General features: G+C 39.2%; 1 long non-coding RNA gene across 6 annotated transcripts in view; it reads left to right on the plus strand.

The window, feature by feature from the left end:
* The window catches only part of LOC125453140 (uncharacterized), a 41,175-nt gene extending 27,353 nt beyond the window's left edge, over positions 1-13,822 (plus strand). For 4 of the 6 annotated variants that reach the window (XR_007247706.2, XR_009445825.1, XR_007247703.2 and 1 more), the window contains exons 3-4: positions 6,904-11,222; positions 12,515-13,822. This is a non-coding gene — a long non-coding RNA (uncharacterized LOC125453140). The remainder of the gene's footprint in view (positions 1-6,903; positions 11,223-12,514) is intronic. The other 2 variants (XR_007247704.2, XR_007247705.2) reach the window with 2 other exon arrangements.
* Positions 13,823-16,839: the final 3,017 nt, after the last annotated feature.

A 16,839-nucleotide genomic window follows, 5' to 3' on the forward strand; every position in this document is an offset into this window, starting at 1 on the left:
TGTGACAAAAGATTGCAAACCTCCGGACAGCAATAAACAGTACCTTAAAAAGGTCTATCTTCTGCCAGCCTCTATTTTATGCAGCCATCATCAATGGAGGGATACTTCATTCAGAAGCATACTGGCAACAGGTTAAAAATATCAGTGGCTGATATGAAACTTGTGTATACTAAATGGTATAATAGGGTACGGCTGGAATTGAGGAAAAAGTTTCAGAATGTAGGCTGCAACACTTTTTCAATAATAAAGGTCCAGTGGATCTTTGCTGTACCTCAAGTCCACTCACCAGATGTCCCCTGGTTCCACTAAAGCACATTCCAGTAATCGTACTGTACTGGATAGTTGTGAAACTTGTATCTGAACCTCTTGCAGCAAGGAACAGAGCTCAAATTTAAAAGTGCTGTCTGTGGGAGGAGACAGCATATAATTTGCTGCCAAGTGGACTTTCTGAAGAAATGTAGAATGCTAAATTCTATACAGATCCCGTGTTTTACAAATACAAGCATGAAAATGCAATTATTTGTAATTAATAAACTTGAATCTGATATTCTGGGGAACTGACTACCTGCAACAGTTTTTGCAAGTGTTTTCTGCATCCCCTTTACTGCACACCCTTCCTAAAGTTTGGTATTCAGAATTGGAAATAATATTCCAATTAAGAATGAATCAGGATTTTAAAGATTCATTATAGTGTGGTGTCCAATCTCCCTTCTGCTTTACTCAGATTTTGGCGTCAAGTTCTTCCTTGATGAAAATGGATTGGAAGTGCTTACTGATTTTATTAGCCATGCATTTTGGCTCCATGCATAAATCCCTTTTTTCAACTACAGTCCTTTGCAGAAAAGTTTGAGTATTTGATTGTGTTATAGAATGCTCAAAACAGTGGTAGGCATCAATGAATATCAAAATGGTACAATTTGGAATGAGCCCCGATTCTAAATGGTTATGGTCAAGCAGCCACTTGTTTGAAAATGATCACAGATTGTTACATTTATGGAAGCGAACCAGAATGGTTGAAAACAATCATCTAATGAAATATGTGCATGCAGGCATCTAAGCTTCAGCAAAAGCTTCCAACAAGTCAGAATATAAACAAAACTAAACAAATTTCAGCATGTATTTTTAATGTTTCTCCTGAGAGCTTCCCTCATTTCTTCCACTTCTAGTGGCCATAACAGCCTTCCTTCTGATCATTCTCCCATGCCTCTGATTCTGTCAGGGTAGCCCCTTGTGCCCACTCCACCAAGGAGATCACAATGTGCAGTCCACCAGGGTGATCTCTGTCTAGGTGATCTGAGACCTCTGTATGCAACTCTGCCAGGCTCAACTATTTGCCTTCTGCAGAAGGACTAAAATTGAGGAAAAATCAAGGGATGTTCCACTGGAGGAGAAAGGGTGGTGGGTAGGGTGCTGTGTGAGTGGGGATGATAAACAATTAGTAAATGTTACAACAGTGAAAGAAGTAAGTGTGCAGTGGAATTAGATTCTGAAGCTCAGAATGAAAAATAACTAGCAACTCATCAACTCCCAAGGCTGCTTCAATGGTATCTCCCAACCTTCTGACTCCTCCACTTAAAAGAACATAGGCAGCAGATATGTGGGAATATCATCACCTACAAGTACACCTCCAAGTCTTTCACTATGTTGACTTTGAAATATGTTGGCGTCCCTTCACTGTTTCTTTGTCAAAATCTTGGAACTCCCTTTCTAATAGCACTGTGGTGTGCGTCCCTACACAAAACAGCTGCAGCAATTCAAGAAGGCACCTCATCAGCACCTTCTCAACAGCAACTTGTGATCAACAGTAAATCCCTGGTTCAGCCAGCAGTGCCCACATCTTATGAAAGAACATTTAAAAATGTCACCTACAAAACTTGAAATGAAGCTGTGTACTTTAGTGCAGGCAATCAATATTTATCAAAAGATAATTAGTTGAATTTTAGTAGGTTAGCACACTACCCTGACCAGTTCAGACTAATAAATATTATAGTCATTTAAGTACCGCTGTTTTTCATAAAATATTCCCTTAATTTCTCTCAGGTTTATCCATCTTTAATCAAAATTATTTAGTCAATTTCCATCCAGTTCATAGAATTCAGAAAACAGGTTTACAACTTTCAACTCAAGTTTAATCTAATGTGGTAGCTCAGAGAATTTGTGTTCTTGATGTAGAGGTTCACTCGACAACAGAATATAATACTCCTGACTTTCCACATTAAATTCACTTGGCAGAAAATTCCAGTATTCTTGATCCTCAATATTGTTGGATAAATCTTTGTGCTGGAAGTCCAAGTTGATGAAATTTGCAACTCAGTCAGGGAGAGACTATAACATTAACTAGAAGTGAAGGGAATGCACACTGCTGCCAATGTGCCTTAAACCTACTCTGCTGAGAATAGAATGAAAGCACATTTTATTGGAATGGTTGAGGGAGTTTTACTCTGCTTTTGTATTCAGTTTTCCATTTTTAAACCATCAATACAGGAATGTATGTGGCATCGCTGGTTGTGCATTTATTATTGCTCATCCCCTATAATGCTCATTCCTAGTTGCCCTTGAGAAGGTGGTGCTTTGCTGCCTTGAACCACATGGACTGCACCACAACCCCAACATTATATTGGAGTGGGCAGGGGGGGGGGTGCTTTTGAGGAAGTTACTGAAGATGGTTAAGCCTGGACATTTTCCTGAGAAACCACTGCAGAGATGTCCTGTGGCAGAGATTTTTGCTCTCCAACAAACAGTCACTTGCTTCATAACTCAGGGTATGCAGTTTTGCACACCCCTAACCAGCAGAGACTTTCCTCGTGATTCCCTTTGAGTCTAATTTTGCTGGGGGTTCCTTGATGCCACAATCAAACAGCTGCTTCCATGATTTCAAATGCAGTCATCCTCATTTTCCCTAGAGTTTATTTCTTTTCTCCATGTTTGGACCAAGGCATTAATGAGGCCAGGAGTTAACTGGGCCTGGAAGTGGTAAAACTGAACACCTGTAAGCAAGTTATTGTTGAGTAACTGCTACATGATAGCACCATCAATGATGACAACATAATGTTGATGATTGAGAATAGACTGACAGGCAGTAACTGACTGGTTGGATTTGTCCTGCTTTTTTGAACATACCTTGGCAAATATCCATAGCGATGGGTGTCAGTTTTATAAGAATCCACTGATTGTTCCTCATGCTGTTAGCATAAAGCCTGTGGATGTAGTTAAAGAAGAAAAAACATAAATTGAAAATAAACTGAATGCTTATGGCAGCAAACAATAATAAAATGTTTATGCAGAAAAGTCCTGGTCACACAAGATACCCGGTGTGTGTCTTCACTGCATATTTCTGTGTTATGAAGCACAATATAGGTCATATTGCAACTAATCTGGGCATGCTTTGTTCCCAAAGGAGGACAAACCGTTCAATAGTTGGAAACAAATTGACATGAAAAGTAATGACAGTTTAGTGTTTACCAATCAGATCTGGGGTCCTGTGCCGGAATTGTTCATTAGGTTCAACAAAAATCTGTCATTAGCATGCATGGAATCACATTTAAGAAACTCCTCCTTCAGACACAATGGTAAGAAACAGAAAGACCTTCACTGCTTTCATTACAATTTTTGTTGGCAACATTCACAAACCAATGATAACAATTGCTTTTCTTTCTACAACCTTTAGGGTGTCCTTATAGCCTGGATATGTGTGTTATGAGAATATGAACTGGTTTGCTTTTACTTCCCATTGTTTTCGAATGATATGGGTAGCAAATTAAAACAGCTCTTACTACTGTTAGTTTATTGTATAGATCATGACACAGGAATATTTTACTTTGTAATGACTATTCATCCTATCAGTTTGTAAGAAAGAAATGCATGCAATTTATTCAAAGGCATTTTTTCTAAAAGAAACAATTTTAATTTTAATTTTGCACTATAAATATTCCTGCTGTGGTGAAAGTAAGTATGTAACAGGGTTGAGGATAGTTACAATCCATTCCAAACTTGGCAGCATGAAAGGTAAATGATGCTAACTCCTCCGTGTGATTGGCATGTCCCTGGTAAGCCATTGGCTCAAGCCCATGGGAAGTGACAACTGGCCGGTGGGCACGAGTAGAATGTCAAGTGAAAGCAGACCACAGGAGAGGGCTAAAGAAACAGTTCCCAGCACTTGGGTACATTGTGGGAGAGAGTTTCTGGATTGTATGTGACTGGGGCAGGGGTGGCCTTAACAAGGGGTCCCTCAAATGAAGTGAAAAAATTAAAAATGTATTTCTTTGAGCCTCTTTTGTTTTCTCTTCCCATGAGCTGAATGATACTAACTTTAACAAGTATTGCCTGCACCCAATACTTTTTTAGCATGACTTCTAAGAACTATCAAAATGCACTCCCTCTTGGAAGTGGAAAAGCATGTTTATGAAGAATTAAATTTTTGTTTGATCGTCTGTGATTTTGTGCTTATCATCTTGGCATTACCATTTTAACTTCATAGTGCCATGCCCTGACTTGTATCCTTGGTATTTCTTCATTGCTGAAGGTTGACAAAAGATTCAGTTGGGGTTTTCTAAAGTATAAGGGGTGTTTACAAGCTGAAGAGGTAAATTAGAGTGGACAAACTGAGGAGAAACTATTTCCACTGTTGGGAGGGTTGGTAAACCGGGGCTCAGATTTTAAAATGATTGTTCAAAAATGTCAGGCATGAGGAGGTAAGGAGAAGCATTTTTACTCAGCCAGCTGTTGCAGTGCCTGAAAGCAGCCCAACAGTAAGTTTCAGAAGCTCATCTGGTGTACAGCTGAAAGGAAACTAACTGCAGTTAAACAGGAATTGATCCAATATTCCTATGAACAGGGAGCATAAAAATTAGAACTCTTTCAAAGAAATGGTTTGGCCACAAGGTTTCATGCTGTGCTTTCATATTCAGCATCAGCTGAAATAATGGTCTTTGTAGATTATTAATTCGAAGATCATTCTTGCTTTGTGAGTTGCATTGCCTCTAAATATTCCCAGCTTGTAGTTCCAATTTGTTCAATCGTCTTTCAAACACATTTACTAATAGAGGTGGTAGATTTTTCCAAAAGGTTATATGTGAATTGGATTGAACAATTATCCATAACTAGGAACCTTTGTGTGTCTTTCTTTCACTGTGGACAATAGCTACGACTTTTATATTGTCAGGTTTAATGCCTTCATTAGTCAACATGTCACCCACAAATGTCAGCTCAGTGACTCCAAATGCACATTTGTCTTTTTAAAATTTCAGGTTGAATCTTCCAGTAACTTCGAGTTTTTTATGAAGTCTATTGTCATGTTCTTCGTTGGATGAATTCTATGCTATTATATCATCAATCAATGTGTCTACACCATAATTCTGCTCATCTATCATATAGTTTTGCGATATACTTTCAGAGCTGAATCAATGCCGAAGGGAAGCCATTGAAATTTGCATCTTCCATGAAGAGTATTGAACTTTCATAAGTTGAAACTTGCTTATCCAGTTTCAGTTGACAGAAATTAAATCGGGATCCAATTTCTAACATACTATTAACCAGCAAAAAACACATAATTTCTTAAGTTGAAAGATTGAAATAATATCCTTTAATGGGACTGTTTAGATCTTTGAACTCTAAGTTTAAGTTTAATGTCAAGTATGATACCTTATCTTGTTCAATTATAGGAACACAGTTTTAACATGCTTTGCTGTGTCAGGTGACAAAGTATATGCATTAAACAAGAGTTAAAGGCCTATTCCAAAGAAGCATTGGATTCTGCATGATAAATCTTTTCCTGTGTCCAAAGATGGTACCAGACCTGAAGAGTTCTTTCAGCATTTTCTTTTATTGGAGGCATGACGTGTTATTTCGTGAGTGTAATCAACGCAGATGGATTAAGAATGCATCTTGTCTTAGTTAGAGGATCAATTCCATATGATATATTTCGATGGAACTAATGTAATGTCATTATAGAAGGGTCTAGTTATACATGAGATTAGACAATTCAATAAATTTAAATAAAACCCATTAAATCAGAATTTTTCATAGGAGTGAATCCACTCGATGATCGGCCACGCAGACATTTTGGGTGATTTTGTTTTGATTGTGTGTTCTTGCACAAAGAGATCAACCTATTGGAGTTTACATCTCCATGATTTCCCAACCATGACTGCTTGTGTCAATCATATTTTAAGGGATTGGATGCATAATTGCTAACACCATACAGATTCTTCTTTGTAAATAATTACAATTCATATATATGTCCTCCGACGACTAGACCAACAAGGACTTGATACATGCCTTTTCCTATTGGTTAACCAAGGATTTCATGTGCCCCATCACTTCTATAAAGGCTGCCAACATGCAGAAGTATACCTTTGCCAAAGTACCCTTTAAGCCTGATTGACATTCATATCCCTCACCAGATTATCGAAAACTGAAATTATGGCAAAAATACGTATAGAATAACCATAAACAACAGGAATGGTATAAAAATGGCATACTGCATACTTACAGCATTTTACTTGCATGACTAATCAATGCCTTCAATGAAATTAAAATTGAAGACTTATAATGGATGAACAATCACTTCTGCCAGATGACCAACCACTTACACTGTGACTATGATTCAAAAATTAGAAGCATAGGGCTGATAATGTGCTCAGCGCTTCTAGCAAAATAATTTCATCTTTCTGGGGCTGACTGACAGCTCACTTCAGCGTTTCAGATTTATTTAGTGCCTCATGAGTGCTGTACCTGTCAATGCAAGCAGCCAGCACATTGAATTCAGGCATAACCGAGGGTGGTCCTCATGTTACAGAGCACTCAGCACGTCCAAATTGATGTGATGATATGAATTTCCACATGCACCTTGCATTCTGGAAACATGGACAATGATAGTTAAGGCTGATGTTCTTTTCACTACAGGCATTTCTGCTGGAACACAAATTGGTTGTAATATGGTTGATGAATAGTGGTTGCTGTCTTTATAACACAAACTGTCTACAGCACAGGTATAGCAATTTTCTACAGTAATTTTCCTGTAATGTAACTTTCTACGGTGATTTTCTATCATACAATTTTCTGTAGCATGAAGATACACAACATCGCAACTATCGTGTTAAAAGAGAAATATCTGTACATAGCGACCAGGAATCTTTCTCGCTGTTACCCTTTTCTACTGGCACATTGCAAAGACTTGCAGGTTGTTAACACAACCCGTTTGACCATAGTTGATCATGCCTTCCTGACTATCATGCCTGGGGTAGACTCAAACCTAGAGCCTCTGACTGACGGATAGTGAGACACTATGCCAAAGGATGCACAAACCTTACAAAAAACCTTATATGAAATTTTGCCAAGTCAGGGAGTACTCTATAATGAAGCTGGAAAGAAGCCCCTCAAGACATTTCAGATTTAAGCCTCAGAGGACCCTTTCCTTTTGCTTCGAGCCCTTTGTTTGCTGGTCCTCTTCGTTAAAGCCTCCTTTGGTCAATTTGTTAATGATGTGGTGGTTTAACTGTGGTCCCACTGCTGGTGCTCAGCATTCCATTCAACTAATGAAGACAACCTTACACGATGTGAAGTGTACACATTTAAAGTTATCTGTGGCATTACATCTTTCACTGTGTCGAGTCTTACCAAAGAGATAGTGAATAGAATTGATCTTATATTATCATGCTCGTAGCAAAGGATACCTTAGGACCCAGCAGCACAGTATTGGAGTCATATGGTCAGCCCATAAATATTCCATTATCATCAAGGAAATAAAATCTCTTCAAACATAGGATGCTTTTCTATCTAAACAATGGTGTTTATTTTATTTTATGGCCTGATTGCAGCATTGGTGGGACTTAAGATGAAAGATCATTAACCATTGTCTCTCTGTAATTTGATATTGCTAATTAAATGATTCATTACCATTTTGCATCTGCTCCTCAGAGGTGACCCAAGATGCGTTCTTCACCACATACTCTACACTGCTTTCAGATTATGTGAGACATTTGGTGAAGCAGAAGACAGCTGAGCAAGAGATTCATTTGAACTCAGACTGCGCAGAAGGTTCTGGGACTTCAAGCAATTCATTGTGATTAAACTATTAGCTGCAGTATGATTAAACACAGTAGTTCACTGAAGTGTGATTAAAAAATGTTAATTTCAATGAATAAAACTGATAATTATGGCTTAAATAATAATATTAATTGCAGTAAGACTGAAACTAGTACTTCTGTGACTGATTTATGGCAGGAGATAAAATAAAACAGCAATTCAGATGTAAGCCTATCTCACTAAGTTTCTAGTGCAGCCAAGCATATTCCTCCATTCAGGTCCCGCCTCTCCAGCTAATGATCGTTAAGCTGTCCTGGAAAAAGTGAAGACTACATTGCTACCTCACTGATGCACTCTGTCTCAGAGCATTTCCCAGCTCATGTATAGAACCCAAATCATATGCTAGCTTCTGTACTGAGCCCCGAAAGGTATCAGTGAAGTATATTATATCCTCGATAATATTAACTTTAATCAATTTGGAATTCAGTTTCATGGATTTGTTGTATCTCCCTTTTTGAAGTTAGGAGCTAATCTTACTGTATGTCACCCTCTGTTACTATTACTTTTCCTACAGATTTTTTAAAAATTGTGTTTTAATCTACAATCTCTACCAAACTTCCATAGCGTATCCCCAAATGTTTTGTTCTATGTTCTTGTCCTTAGTGAGTTTGCATTGTATCTACTTTCTTATTCTCTTCACTGTTGCACAATCCTTCCAGACTTGGTCTACTTTTGTTTTGTTTTTGTCTTTGACACCCATTTCAGTCAAATTCATGACAAAGTGTCTATTCAATATCCCTGCTATTTAAAATACTATACAAGCAGAACTAGACTATGTCAAGATTTAGTATCTGGAACATTGTAGACTGTTGGAAAGTGTGCATGCATGGATGGAAGAGTAATGTTGATCTAGGCTATGGCGATTCAGTGGTCAAATCAGAAACTGATATTCACTGTTCAGGTTTATCATGGAGAGCTGTGAGGAACTGTAAATACTCAAGACATGTAGAATCATGGAAATACGTCAGTGCAAGTCAATGTCTTCAGGATAAAAGGCAGAAAATGAGGAACAAACAAAATGAAAAATATTACTTAAATAATAAAATAGAAATTAATTATATCACAGAAGAAAACAGAATAATTAAAATGGATGAGTAGGTAGGAAGACTAGCTTGGAACCAATAATGCTAAGTGCTGTACCAAGTGGTACCAAGTTGGGTGGGAGGGTGAACTGTGACGAGGATGCAAAAATCCTTCAGCATATTCTCGAGAGGTTGGGTGAGTGGGCAAATTAATGGCAGATGCAGTACAATTTAGATAAATGTGAGGTTATTCACTTCAGAAGCAAAACAAGAAGGCAGATTACTACCTGAATGGCTGTAAATTGGGAGAAGGGAGTGTACAGTGGGGCCTGGGTCCCTTATGTATCAGCTGCTGAAGGCAAGGATAGAGGTGCAGCAGGCAGTAAAGAAGGCAAAGGGTATGTTGGCCTTCATTGTGAGAGTTTTGAGTTGAAGAGCAGGGGTGTGTGGTTGCAGTTATATAGGGCCTTGGTGAGGCCAAACCTGAAGTATTGTGTGCAGTTTTAGTCTCCTTTTCTGAAGAAGGAAGCTCTTGCTCTTGAGGAGTTCAGCAAAGGTTTACCAGGCTGATTCCAGGGATGGCGGGACTGGCATATGAGAAGAGAATGACTCGGCTGGGATTGTTTTTGCTGGAATCAGATGGATAAAGGGGCATCCTATAGAGACTAATAAACTTCTAACAGGACTGGACAGGGTAGATGCAGGGAAAATGTTCCACATGGTGGGTCACAGTATGAGAATTTGGGATAGATGATTTAGGACAGAGATGATGAAACGTTTCTTCACCCAAAAAGTGGTGAGCCTGTGGAATTCATTACCACAGGAAGTGGTTGATACCAAAACATTGAATGTATTCAAGAGTCGACAAGGTATAGCACTTGGGATGAATGGGATCAAAGGTTATCGGGAGAAAGCAGGATTGGCCCGTTGAGTTGAACAATCAGCCATGATCGTGAAGAAAGACAGAGCAGGCTCGAAAGGCCAAATGGCCTCCAAGCTCCTATCTTCTATGTTTCTAAGTAATATGACGCGATATAGAGGTAAAAATGCAATGAGTTAAAACTTTGCATATAAAAGTAACAAGCTGCAAAAAGCCTTGCCTCAGGCTTATCTAAGACTGACAGCTTAGGCAGTAAGCACTTAGGTCTTGCACCAATTTCCTGCTTAGAATCTAGCAGCCGGAGCTTCTCTGGCTAGCGGCGCATATCAGGGAATCTCAGGCATCAGGCCCACAACTTCCTGATGAGCATTGACATTGGCTGAGACTCCTTGTTGGTTATGTAAACTAGGAGAATTCACACTGTCGGAGTATCCTATTGTTACAAAGCAATGGTATTTGCACATATTTCGGATTCCAGAATGGAGCTCTATATTATGTTTCATGTTATGTGATCAGTTCTTTTGAATTTGCATTTTTGATTTTTGCCACAAATTTGGACTGAATTAAGTCAGAAGAACTAATATTGAAGAAAGTTAGTGCAGATTATGTGCTACAAGTCAAGATAATATCTTGATGTTAGACTAGACGTTATAACATAATTTCCTCTTTGAATAGTTCCTCACTTGATTAATGATCCTCTAATGAAATTGCACATGATGCTGCAAAGCCGCACTTGATTTTTGAGAAGATTATGAGTTTTAGAGAGAAAAACAAACACCAATGCATGTTGGGAATGTGTTTTATTGGGAAGAGATCCTTTGGGTGACATTGATGGATTTGGGAAGTCAGGAACTTCAACATGGACAGGCCGCAGGAGAAAACTGCATGAGAACCATTGCACATGAAGGAAGTATTACTTTAAAGTTGAGTTTATTCCTTTCCTTGCTAACTTGGCTGGTTTTGTATCATTATATTGGCTAGATATATCACTTCCAATTCAATGTACACTTGCAGAGCAAAATTAAAACAGTGACCAAAATCTTTGCAAATATCGAACACAAGCAATTTGCTTAGTTTTTCTTCTGGTCCTTTTCAGTGATAGCTGTTGCTGATATTGATTGGAATTGAAATTGCAATTAACTTATTTTCCTTTCTGTTTTCAGTAAGCAGCAAGTCTGCACTTCGGTGAGTGAACATTGACTGGTTTCACTGAACATAAATATGTACAAAGAATGGTAAGAAAAGACATCTCTGGAGCTCTACATAGTCGGTCCCAGTTCCATTTAATCTGACACAATTGTGATATAGTTTCTTACTCACATGGTCAGGAACTTTTCTTAGAGGAAACATATAGTTAACCATGCACACAACTCTCTGCCCTTATTTGTAATTGTTCCAGTACTCTAATTGCAATGGTCACTGTATCATGATTTGGGAGTTTTTGGTCAACCATTAATATGTTTGATCCAGGAACTTGTTGTAATGAAAGTGTGGCAAAGGAAAAGTAACAGACATCAAATGGGTATTCCAAGGGCGAGACTTTCATCTCCTGATGGATGTAAGCACCAAGGCATGAAACTTGTGCAACTGGCCACTGTGCCAGTTTGTTGGCTCCATACATCCCTGTCACTGTGTTTTTCTTAGCAGTGCAGGAATTGTGGATGACAGGGCTACCTGCTTGCAAGGGTAGTTCATAATGACTTAATGATGGTACAACGCCTACTTTCAGAGGCTGACCAAAATTTCCCAGTTTCCAGGCCACCCATAGCATCAAGGAACAAGGCCAGTTGCCAGGTAGAAAACAAAGAGTTTGGGCAGGGACTGAGGGCTGTGGTCCAGGCAGGCTGTAGAGTCCTGCTTTCCCACCTGCCTCATTGATGTACAGTGGAGGACCTTCCCTCTGTAATAGTGACCTGGACACTAGGGTGAGATTTTTAGTTAAAATTTTAAAATATTTGAAGAGAGGGAGCTTCCATCTTAAGACTGCTCCCCATTGCCTTGCATTGCAAGCTTTTTCTCACCATTGTTGGACAGACAACTATTGGCCCTCCAACTTCAAGTACCCATCTGACATCCTTAGTTACATGATGAATCTGCCCTCTCACTCTCACCAGTCAAATTGCAACCACGTGAATGTTCTCCATGCAATGTGAGACTCTGAACTCAACTGGAATCGGTTGTCAGGGTCTTAGAGCAGGCCTGTCCCAAGATCTGCCTGTATACATTTCGTCAGCAATCTCTTCTTCAAAGCAGTGGATAATTTTAAATTGGTTTCCAAGTAATAAATCAACATATTTTCCTTGTGAGCAATCTATTGACATGAAGAATAGTAATTTTAAATTTTATTAATCAAACTAAGCAGATAAAGGAGAGGAGACTGTTGTAACTACTAGAAAGTAACCAAAGCAGCAATAAAATTTAACATTTGTGAAAGTTTACATGTTGCACGTGAAATAAACTTGAATATTTGTTTTATGTCATAATGCTTACCTCAACAAAATTCAGAGTGTGCATTCTTTACTTTCAGGAGACATAACCATGGACTGACAGGGACCTTAAAATGATCCCAAGCTGAATTTTTAGCTTCTCATTCAAACTCTTTTGTCAAGAGTAATTCATGGTGGCTGGTCCTCCATGGCCTGAATGGGCCTTTCCAAAGCAATCTTCCACTCTTCAGCTCATTAATTATACAATCAGATTCTCGAGCACCTTCTCATGGAATCAAATGGCAGGGAAGAGGAAGTATTCGCCTCATCTGGGACCTGCCAACTTTCAGTCCACTGCCGTCATGTTTAAAGCTCAGTTGTGCACCACTTCAGAACTCTGCAAGCCTTGGGACTGCCCCTCAGTCTGTGTTGCTCAACCCATCACACTGAGGATGTGTCCCAGAAAATCAACTTTGCTTCTTGCTTCGCTAACGGGAACCCAGAGGGGTTGCTGAATGGTTTGGTGGAGAGGAGAACCACGTTCTTTTTACCCTGCTCACTGCTGAAGGACACCAGCTCAGTAGACATAGCCAACCTGGTCAAAGAGAGTGGCCGAGGTCTGTCCTGTGTTGCAGGTTAAAAGGAATGTGCTACAATGCAAGAGAATTATTGATTTCTGACATGCCATATCCGGAATCTCTGGTCTGGCCCAATCATCAGACTGTGAAGACATGAATCGCCAGATTCTGATAAGTCCTAAGACTTGATCATCCATGGGTGATCGCCTAGACTGGATTCACGTCAGTTCTGAGACGGACTGTGACAGCCTGTAGGCCCCATAGACTCCACAAGAACAGCTCCCCTTTGACTTTCAGACAGGGCCATTTGGCTGAAGCACATGCAATGCACTTGCTACACAAATTGCCGGCATTTGCGGCAATTGTAGCAGAGATTGACAGCCTGTGTGCGAAGAAAACAATGCAAACCAGAGGCTGGTAGCCATCATATAAGCACAAGGTGAGTGCTAAGAAATGTAACAAAGAACCAGAATCTTGTGTAAATGGATGAGATGTTCGTGTGTCCCTGCATGCAAACTGACTTGAAAGAAATGCACAGGTCATCGATATCCCTGAGCTCCAAAATAAAGTGAAGTGCTGGGCTAGATTGACAGTTGGTTCAAGATGAAGCCTGGTGATATGGTGAGGCTAGTGGCCTGCCAATGCCAGGTTTTGTGGATGAAGGATGAAGGCAGCTCTGGGCATGAGGAGCCACTTACTGAAGACACAGTTGGATGATGGCCAGGGCAAAGAAATCAGCAAATTGCAGATTCTCTGATGTATATATATGTTTGGAATTTGCACTGTCTTGTTTCTTGGAGAAGGAGAAAAATGAAAGTGTAAATGAGGCAAGTTGGACTAATGATGAGATGCAAATATTGGAAATAAAATCAATTTTGTTCAACAGCAAGAGTCTTAAGTTATTTGAAGCTTAAGGAGAAAATGAAAAAAAAACTCAATGTCTAGATTCTGATTTTTTTCATTCTGACTGTACTTTCCCAACTTTCTTTCCATTATTTCTGTCTCTATTTCAATCTTGCTACACCAAGATGGGGAAAATAATCACCCATTTTTACAAAATATAAAGATATATAACATTAGAAAAACAGTTGCCTTGTATGGTGTTAATCCTGTTATTTGCCTTGGAAGAGGCCTAACAAAGTTGATGGTTAAGTCAATTTTGTGCAAAGGGATTATTCAGTTGCTTTATTGTTATTTGGATTTATTTTCTTGTTGGACTGGAAGGAGCAAAGGGAATTTCAGATGCACTCCTTCAACAAAGTCAAGGGGGAGCAATAATTAACGACAATCCAGAGCCTAAATAAAGAGGGAAATGGTTTTCTCTTATTGGCATGGAAAGCAGATAACAAGGAGAAATCAAAACATTTACACGAAAACACTAGCAACATTCTACCCAATAAATCAAGCTGCAGCTAATGCATTACTCCAAAAATAGCCTCAGGCTTCTAATACAGGAACAGGCCTCTCCGAGAATAAATTCTATAGGGATTTACAACGTCATTGGTGCGTTCCCTGATGATTCACTTTAAGAACAGGAAGGAATCTATTTAAAGCAAGACATGTACCTCTTGACATTGAGGTCATTCTCATTTCATTGACTCTTTCATTGCTGTAAAATGCATGATGAGGTTTTTTGAAACTTCCCCAGAAGAGGTGAAGGTGAAGGTGAAGTGGAGACTTCTCCATCAGAATAATGGAAATGACAAACGTAATAAGAAGATATTTCACAGAATTTCCTAGATATTTCCTAGAAAGAGGTTGTTAAGATCATCACCGCTGTGATCATTTTTCTGGACAAGAATAGAGTTTCAATATTCTTAACACCTTCAGCAAAGGTGAATACAGAACTCTTCATTTCTTTGCATCATCTCAATGACTCCCAGAACAATATATCCCCTCTCTCATTACATAACCAACATTTAATTCTTTCCTCTGTATCACATGCTTTTCCACCTGTCACATTGCTTTCTGTCACCTCTGAGTCTAGAGACAAACTCAATCTTCCTGAAATCTCAGGACTTCAGTGTTTCCATTAATTCTTTTCTCATATGATAGCAAGTGCAGATGAAACCACTGCTCTGATGATAACTTCCCCACCTCATACTTTAGCCATATGCTTTTTATTTGATAACAAACAATGCTGGAAATTACAATGTGCCAGAGATCTGATGAAGAATCCTACAGATTTGAAACATTAGCTAGCCCTCTTTTCATGGATGCTGCCTGACCTGCTATGATTTCTAGCATTGTTTGTTTACAATACAGATTCTAGCATCTGCAGTAATTTGCTCTCACTTTTTATTTGGTCTCTCGTCATCCTGTTTGAATGTTGCATTTTTCTTGGCTCCGCATATATATGTAAAGTGACACATTTGGCATGTGTGCTTCCTGCTTCATAATGTCTTTCTGAAGAAGCAAACAGTGCCCAGCGCAAAAAAGGTGGAGTAAGAATGGGGACGGAATACCCATTCAGCTGAACAAGGCAGCTCTCACCGCCAAAGTGCCATTAATGGCTACCCGAATTGTATCATGAGAGGCTGGCCTCTTCTTTACAACATCTCTGTTTATTACTTGCAATCCTTGGTATTAATCAGGAAATCCAGCAGTCAAGCAGACAGTTGATGGCAACTTGCTTTGTGTGAGTTTGTAATTGGCTGCTCTGAGTGTGCCAGATTAGCTGTAACCATTTTCCTTCAGCAAGCTCTCAGCAGCAAGATCTGATAGAAAGTACTTCAAAGGAGGACAATCCTTCTGAGGAAGCACCAGCACTTCAAGTGAGTTACACAGGCTTGTGTGTGGTGATATACCCAATAGTAGTGAAAGCAGCAGATATTGGCACTAGAAGGGGTCGATGACATGACTATCCAGGGGAAAGGTTCTCACCCAGCAATGATAAGCACAGAGATGTAGCCAGGAGAACAAAACTCTTAGCTTCACATGAGCAATTACTCAGGTGCAGGAGGATTGCCAAGACGGCAATTCAACAAGATGGAAGATAGTGGTAATGTCACTGCACTGATAACCAGGTGATCTTGACGAATGCTCTGGGCCATGGGTTCAATTCCTTCCACAGCAATAGGCAAAATTTCAATTTTCTTACAGGTTAGGTAAACTTTATCCATGTCTGAAAACTCACCTGGACCCAAGCAACTGAAAGTGAAGCTATTTATTCCCCTAAGGGGCCTGGGCTCAGTACATCTACAAGTCCATCTGTGCCCTTTGGAAAAAGTTTGTTTCTAAGTCCATTTGAGTCTGTTTGGGTTAAGTAAAGTTTTAAGAGAAGAATGGACCTGTAGTGGACCTAAGTGTCTCCTGGTAAATGTGTGTCTTTTGGTGATTGTTTTGTGCCTGATTCTTCTATTCTGTGAATAGTTAATTATACACGCCTCTGCACACAATGTAATCAATAATCGTTGGTTGCCGCTATTTGGGAAGTAGTAGCCATTCTGAATTATTTAATTGGCTCATCAAGTAAGGTGACAAAGATTTCCCAGCAGTTGGCAGAGCTCAATAAGTTCCAGAAATTGAAAGAGACACTGTGACCTTGATTTTAACTCCATTTGCTGAATTAAAACAACTGATTAAGACTGTACAAATCTATTTCCTGCCTTGTATCTAATAACAGAAACAGGTACCAAACAATTGGTATCGAAGTTTTCAGACAAAGGATGTGTGAACTACAATAAAAATTGATATCTAGATTCAGTAATATTGAGCATTGACAGAATTGTCTTCTTCCTGGTGTGATGAGACAAATGGAAAATATAGTAGAGATGAGAAAATCAAAATCTCAATGTTGAAGAAATCCTTTCCGATTTGCCCCCTCAGCTATGAATGGCAATTTCAGA

This window comes from Stegostoma tigrinum, chromosome 6, assembly GCF_030684315.1.
Source record: "Stegostoma tigrinum isolate sSteTig4 chromosome 6, sSteTig4.hap1, whole genome shotgun sequence".
NCBI classification, from domain to species: Eukaryota; Metazoa; Chordata; class Chondrichthyes; order Orectolobiformes; family Stegostomatidae; genus Stegostoma; species Stegostoma tigrinum.